The sequence below is a fragment of the Anas acuta genome, chromosome 1, assembly GCF_963932015.1.
Source record: "Anas acuta chromosome 1, bAnaAcu1.1, whole genome shotgun sequence".
Lineage (NCBI taxonomy): Eukaryota > Metazoa > Chordata > Aves > Anseriformes > Anatidae > Anas > Anas acuta.
In genome coordinates this window covers 134,539,343-134,546,398 of record NC_088979.1, presented here as the reverse complement: position 1 = coordinate 134,546,398, position 7,056 = coordinate 134,539,343, and the positions used below count along the sequence as shown (strand labels likewise).

Sequence of the window (7,056 nt, the reverse complement as noted above, 5' to 3'; positions counted from 1 at the left end):
GAAGTCACCCTGCTGGCACCTCGACTCCTGCTTAGGCCAGACAGAGCAGCCTTCCTGTTGGATGCTGAGGAGCCTGCAGCCAGCTAGCAGAGAACAGGTCCAGCCAGAGGGACCTACACCTGGAAGTTTATGGGAGCTTGTGGGATGTTTTCTCCCCACTGTGTGACCAGTGGGTTGTAGGATATGGTGCGGGTACCCAAGAGGTTGGAGCAATACATGTGCAAACAGGGGAACCTTCCCAGAAAGGTGGAGGGAGAATTGTTTTTCCTGTGAGGGGAGGATTTTTGCATATACATGTATCTGCATGACTGTGTGTATGTGTGCATGTGCACATACAATTAGACCACCTTAAAATTAATACGAGAAGGATATTTAGAAATAAGTTGGTAGTTACTGAGATTTTATGAGTATCTAGTACTGTTTCTTACCTGTTGTTTCATCATTATTGACCCTGAATGTATAGTTCACTGGTTGGTGGCTAAATGTGTGCCATTAATGAATGCATAAACCCCTTTGACCCTGACTTTGATTTATATTATTTGAACTGAGCACTTCTTCCCTGAGACAACCCTCACAGCACAGATTAGCTCAGATGCATTGACCTTCTAGCAATGATCCCAGCCTTCTCTGATAGAAAGCACCCAGAGCTGTCAGGCCATGAATGTTAGTATGTGGTTTATAAATGCGGCTATGCCCATTGCTGCTGGCCTTCTGTGGTTTCTCTGTCTTGAATGAAAGAGGAAAGTGAAAACCCCAAAACAATAACAGTAGAATAAAAATACAGTCAAGCAGTGATGGCAAAGGCTGGAGAGATGAGGAGGAAACTTCATCCAACAGCTCATTTGACACCGATCAATATATTTCATTTGCCTACATTAAAATAAATTGATGTTTCAGTCAGCTCTCTCAGGCTCCTTGTGTAGTCCCTAGAGTGTCCGTCTGAATCACAGACTAAGAAAGATATTTTACATTAGATGACATGAATATATCCTTCAGTATCTGCTTGTTTGAAGAACCGATGGTTCTACCAACCGTTGGTAGCTCTGCCCATATCTGGCTCTCCTGTAATGAGGATTGGAATAGTACACAGCTGACAAGAAGAACTAATATAATGAAGAAGGACTACTGTTTATAAGCTGTGGCATTGTCTGTCATTTCCTTTCAAATCTGTGGGCAGAACTCCAGTTAAATATGTAGAAAGTCACTTGCCTGCATAACTAATACATCCCCTGGACACCATGAGTACCTCCTGAAAATGTTCTCCAATACATGTATTCCCCAAAGTGGGAGAAATAGAGAAAAGAGTTCTCATCACCAGTGATTGCAAATGAATTCAGATTTTATAAATGGCAATGATCAGGGGAAAAAACAAACAAACAAACAAACAAACAAACAAAAAAAGCTTTCTGAACTAGGAAAACTTGTAGAGATCTGCTAGTCCAGAGAGGCTGATGAATGAAAGGACTGGTTGGCATACAAAGTACAACATAAAGGCAGCTATTAAAATTCTCTTCCACCACGAAGCCAACAAAAACAGTGACTGGAAATAGTTCAAAAGCAAGTCAGAGATTTCTGAGCAGACTTCTCCATGTATAGTAGGCTTAAGTTTGCACAGTGTTTGCTGACGCAGCAGAGTTTCAGCTACAGTGACTCTGGATTCTGCATAGGTTGTAGGAATGGTCCTCAAGGCAAAGGGGCAGGCTCTTACAACTAATTCTGAGTGAGAGTAACTCCCCAGACACTAGGGAAAGGCTGGGGTGGTTTACTGCCAGGCTTGGCTGGCCTGGTTTCTAATCTGGGACTTCCTGCTAGTACAACCACGGGGTGGCTGAAAACTATGTCAAATGTGTTTGTGGTGCTTGCTGGCTCTGCTAACCTTTCTAAAAAGTGCATGCTTTGCATGACATTATGCTGACTTCTGTGGAAAGCTTAGATTGCTGAAAACAAAGTCCTCTCTTTTATTAACAACAACAAAAAGTACTGAAAAATAAAAGCAGTTATGACTGCCACAGCATCTGAGAAGCCTGTTACTTTGGGGCCATATGGTTAAACTTTCCTCTTTTGGTGGATTTTTCATCTGGACTTTATTTTGCATGTAATACCATTCCTTTTGTTCTCACTAGGGAAGCACTGAACAGCCACAGTTGAAATGATGGCTCCTAGCCCTAGGAGCCTGGCACAGGTACAGTGACGCAGTAGTGGCAGAGCTCTGTCAGTAACAGGAGATGTCCCAAGGCATGGGAGAGAGGGGGGTAGGAAGCTTTTTAGAGAATAATTGGGATCACTCACTGCTCTGCTCTATCACACTCTGCTCCGAGCTCCCTGCTCCTCGCAGAGCAGCCACCCTGACACCTCAGTGCAGTGCAGCAGAGGGAGCCCCATCACCAGCAACTCCTGCACCCCACTTGTGAGGGCTGGCTGCTCTGCTTGGGGAGGGGAGCCAGGCACAGCACGTAGTCCCCAAGGACTCAGACAAGGCACAGCAGGTCTGACAACAGCAGCCAGGCACAGGCAAGAGTCCCAGACTGCCAGGCAGGGCCATGGTGACGAGATGGGTCCAAAGTCAAGCTCAGAAGTCTGCCTGTGGATCTGGGGCAGGGTGTGGGTAAGTGGCCAGGCAAAGGCAGGGCTGTGCTGCAGCTGCAGCCTAGCTCCAGCAAGGGCTGAGGACATGGCTCTCAGCTTAAACGCAGTTCCCAGGAGAAGTGGGGGCAGCCCTGGTGAGACATCTGCTAGCTTTGTCTCAGAGAGCTCTGTTAAAGGGCAGGCAGGAGCTTATCAGTGTTGGTCCAGAGTCCAGGCAGCCCAGTTTCACAGGGTGGAGATGAATGCAGTGAGGGCCCTGACAGTTACTTTAAACCCTGCAGGAAGAACACTGTGTAATGGAGGGTGTGATTAGATTGCTTAGTCTAGGGAAGGCATGAAGATACTTTTGCTTATACCCTGCCTTTTCTCAGTAATGGCTGTGCAAACAGAAACTGGTGATGTTTTAGAGGATGAGCTGAAAGTTCTGCAGAGGTCAGAGTCAATAGTTAAAGATGTCAAGCTACAGTTAAAGATGTCATACTGAACTGAGAGTAAAGTATATGGTGGTTTAATGTAAGAGGGGCTATATGGTCCCTACTAACAGATCAATGAGAACAGTTAACCTTCAGGTTTGTACAATAGGTTCTGGAGATGTTTTCACATCAAGTGCTCTTCAGAGGCAATAGCACGATAAGAGTGTATTTTCAAAGGTATCTAAATGTTTGATCTTTGACAACACCATGCCTCTAGTGATACAATATTGAAGTGCAATGCTCCTAAGTCACCGTATTCCCACAGAAAAAAAGAAGTACAAGTCTGTTGAGAAGGAACTACCCATTAGATTTTGTTTACACACATGTGTAAAAATGCTTACAGAGAATCTCCTTTCCCCAGGAGAAAGCTCCAACATACATCCTGTCTCTTATATTTACCAGGTCTGATAGAGTGGTTAGATCTGCTAAGGGTTTGGTTTTGCAAGGAAGCTTTCATAATGATCAGAAATTATGTTAAGCTGATTAGCCTTCCTTTGTTACCAGTGTCTCTAAATAAATGCTTCCCGATGCTCTTTACCTCTCTTACTGGTTCCAGCTCCATCTGAGCCTTGGCATGCTTATCCATGTTCCTACGTGCTTGTATTACTCCCAGATAGCCTGTCCCTGCTTCCACATTCCGTGTATTTCCTTTTTGTGTCTCAGCTTAGCCTGGAGGTCAGTTTTCATCCATGCTGGCCTTCTGTCATGACTGTTCCACTTTCTGCACACTGTAACAAGCCATTTACAGGCTCTGAGGAAGTTGTGCTTGATGATTAGTTCTCTGGGGCTCCTTCTGCCTGCAGAGCAGTTTCATATATGATCCTGCCAAGCAAGAACCTGAGCAGACCAAAATCTGCTTTTCTGAAGCCCCTGCAGTCACCAGAGCTGTGCTACAACACATTTTAGTGGTTGGATTTGTGTTTGCACAGTCCATCTGCACTGCTCGTTTGCTAACCTGGTAAGTGTATGGGTCTGTGCTTGTATCAGTATTGGTATCTACATCTGAATGTCAAGGGCTACATGTGGAACTGGGTGCTGAATTGAGAGGTGTGGGTTTTTGACTGAAAGGGTGCAGAACCCCTTTGCTGCATTCCAAGGAATATGGTTTGGAGGAGGGAAAGGAGGGGAATGACAGCCCTGCAATCCATCACCAGAGCTTTCGCACATCATTGTACTATGAAGTGGCATACACAAGGGCACTGTGTTTGTTGTGATGGGAATGTTAATGATATGATGATGATATTTGCCCACCTGGAAAGTTCTGGCCACCTGTTTACATGATCATCTGTACCAGCAGTTGGAGTAGAGCTGTGACCTTGGCACATCATAAGCCCAGGTGCCAACAGCTGGGAAGACGGAAATCGAGGGGCAGCTATGTAGCAGACCAGGTGTCTGGGATCAGCTGCTGGAGGGACCCACCTTGTACATATACATGTTCCCACTTGTGGACTTCCATTCTGCTCACCAGAGAGGGGAGCAGGTGGAGGCCTATGGTGCTGTTTATATTCACGTGAGTGCTTTGAAAGTCTGTCTGCGAACTGTGTGGCCACCCCTGTATATATATATATATAGTATGTATATATATATATATATATGTGGTGTAAGCATGTGCTCTGCATGCTTGCTGGGAATACATTTTCAGCTTCCCTGCTGGTTGGATCTGGGGACATGGATCTGCAGCAGCTTCACCTCTTAGGTTGTTCCTTCCTTGAAATCTCTGCTGGGGAAATGACTTTCCTTAAAAGCAGATTGCATTCTGACTTTTTACTTCATAACAGGAATGTATTCCTAGCAGATTTTTAATTTTCAGAGACTTTTTTTTTCTCTACAGAAGTAAAAGAAACTCTATGCATAAGGCTGGCTGTGACTCTATGTTAAAGGTGTACAAGCATACAGATTTTAAACAGAAATATGCATACTGATATGAATGCAGCATGAATGGAAATGTGTGTGTGAAGGCACCAGAAGAAACAGCAGAACAAGTGTTAAAAGAATGGCCTGTATTGACAGTGAATACCAATGATCCCAGGACACTGCTCACTTTACTGTTCTTCAATAGACAATCCTGTTCAGTTTAACTCTACAGAGTGTGGGCCCCTTGCAAGCCTCTGCTCTTCTTCTCATTCATTAGAATGAAAAGGGCCTTTCCTGAAACCCAAATCCTCTTTCCTCCTCCATTCACAGCTCCCCTCTGCCGTCTCCCCTTAACTATGGCAAAGGGATCAATGGCTACAAAGACTAGGAATTAATCTAGGACAGTAGCCAGAAAGAAAATGGAAGGCAAATCCAAATCCCAAGTTAGCAGGACCAAGCAATTACTATGGCATCACCCTTTTGCTTCACAGTCTGGCTACGTCTGCCTCCATACACTTCAGGCAACTCTCTTGATCATTTTCTATTTCTTTATTTTGAGTTCCCAAGGCTATATTCTGCCTTCCTGCTGTAGTGACAGGAAAATAAATGGTATTTGTGATGTGCTGTACAGGCTGTAGAGTCTTCTGCAGGCAAGTTGTCTATGCTACAGAGCATGGGTCTTTGTGGCTTGAGAGAAATAAGTTACTTCTCAGTTATACTGCCTTGCACTATATCTCTGGTTATCAACACAGGCTGTTGTTTCAACTGTTCTGATGCTTGGACTCACACGTTTCCACTCATACTTCCCTCATACCAGCCAATTTTCCTGTTGCAGGTCTCTGAAAGCTGATTCAATTTACTGAGGAGTCAGGGGAATACCAGTCAGAGCAAACAAGGAGGCATTTTGGCTGGAAGTAGAGGACCACAGAGAGAAAGAGGTACGGGGTTACATTTTCAGCAGAAGCAAGAGGTTACATCTGCTCAGCCATTTTTTCAGTAGTTTCTAACTTTCAGCAAATGTCTTTGTATTTATAGCTAGAAACACTCACTGCCCTGAGAGAAGACCGCTGTTCCTGGACACCTCGATAATGCAATTCCTTCCGTCTCACCCAGCTGTGCTACTTTACATAAACAGGTTCTGTCTGAAGAAGTTGGTGAGGAAGTCAACTACTCTGGGCATTTGTGTTTGCAAAATATTATTCCAACAAGCAGAATACACACAGTAAAGTTTCTTTGCTTTTACTGAGGAGACCACAGACCCTCCTTAAGTGTATTTCAGAGCAATAGTACGTGCTTGCCAGGGCTGTATTTGCAGCTTCTTTCTGCTTGCAGTCCTTCACTTTCATTTCCTGGTTTCATGCTGTTACACTGTTCCAAAGCTGTAACCAGGAAACTCCTCTGCTCACATAGTTCACATTTCTAAGTGGATTAATGTGCAAATGCATGTTTTCACAAATTGGCTGAAAAACAGAAGACAAACATAAGCAAATGACTGAAAGGTTTGCCAGTTTCATTCTTATTTTCTACTGTGTGGCATTGGCAATAGATTGCTGACTCACTGCTTATTTTCTACTTTATCAGTCAGATTTAAACCTACATTAAGTATGAATCCGAGTTATATTATCTCTGACAACCTGTTGACAACCTGGGAACGCACGTATATATGCATGTCTGGGACACAAGCCAGCCCAGAACCACCAATGCACATTTCTGAAACTAGAGTTGATAAGGTACACTCCTCTTTCTACCCCTCCTTTTCTATTCCTTTATTTAAATAACTTATTTTATTTTGATATCAGAGCAAGAGGGAAACATGCCTGATAGAAAGATCCTTCCACAACTTTCCAAAACCACAGAGGGTACATCTCGGTCCTGATCTTTGGGGAGGTTCTGTGACGTGACCAGCAATTGCTCACACAGTGGCCATGTGTACCAGGCAACACAAGCTGGCATCCGCTTCTCTGTCAGGGGTAATTAACTTCCTGAGGTGGGGGGGTGAGTGATCCTGCCTGCTTCTTCGGCTTGCATTGCCAGAGAGTTTGAAGGTTAAAGCTGAACTCTGGTGGATCTGGTGCTCAGCCCCCTCCCATCTTTCTGATTCAGTTGTGTCTCCTTTTTCGCATTCCTACTCCAGCATTTTATC

The 7,056-nt window shown here is 44.4% G+C and overlaps 1 long non-coding RNA gene across 1 annotated transcript; it reads left to right on the top strand.

Annotated features, from left to right (window-relative positions):
* Nucleotides 1-3,754: 3,754 nt before the first annotated feature.
* LOC137843314 (uncharacterized) lies at nucleotides 3,755-6,411 on the top strand. The gene is made up of 3 exons (XR_011089453.1): nucleotides 3,755-4,017; nucleotides 5,749-5,851; nucleotides 5,949-6,411. It is a non-coding gene; the product is annotated as an uncharacterized lncRNA (long non-coding RNA).
* The last annotated feature ends 645 nt before the right edge of the window (nucleotides 6,412-7,056 follow it).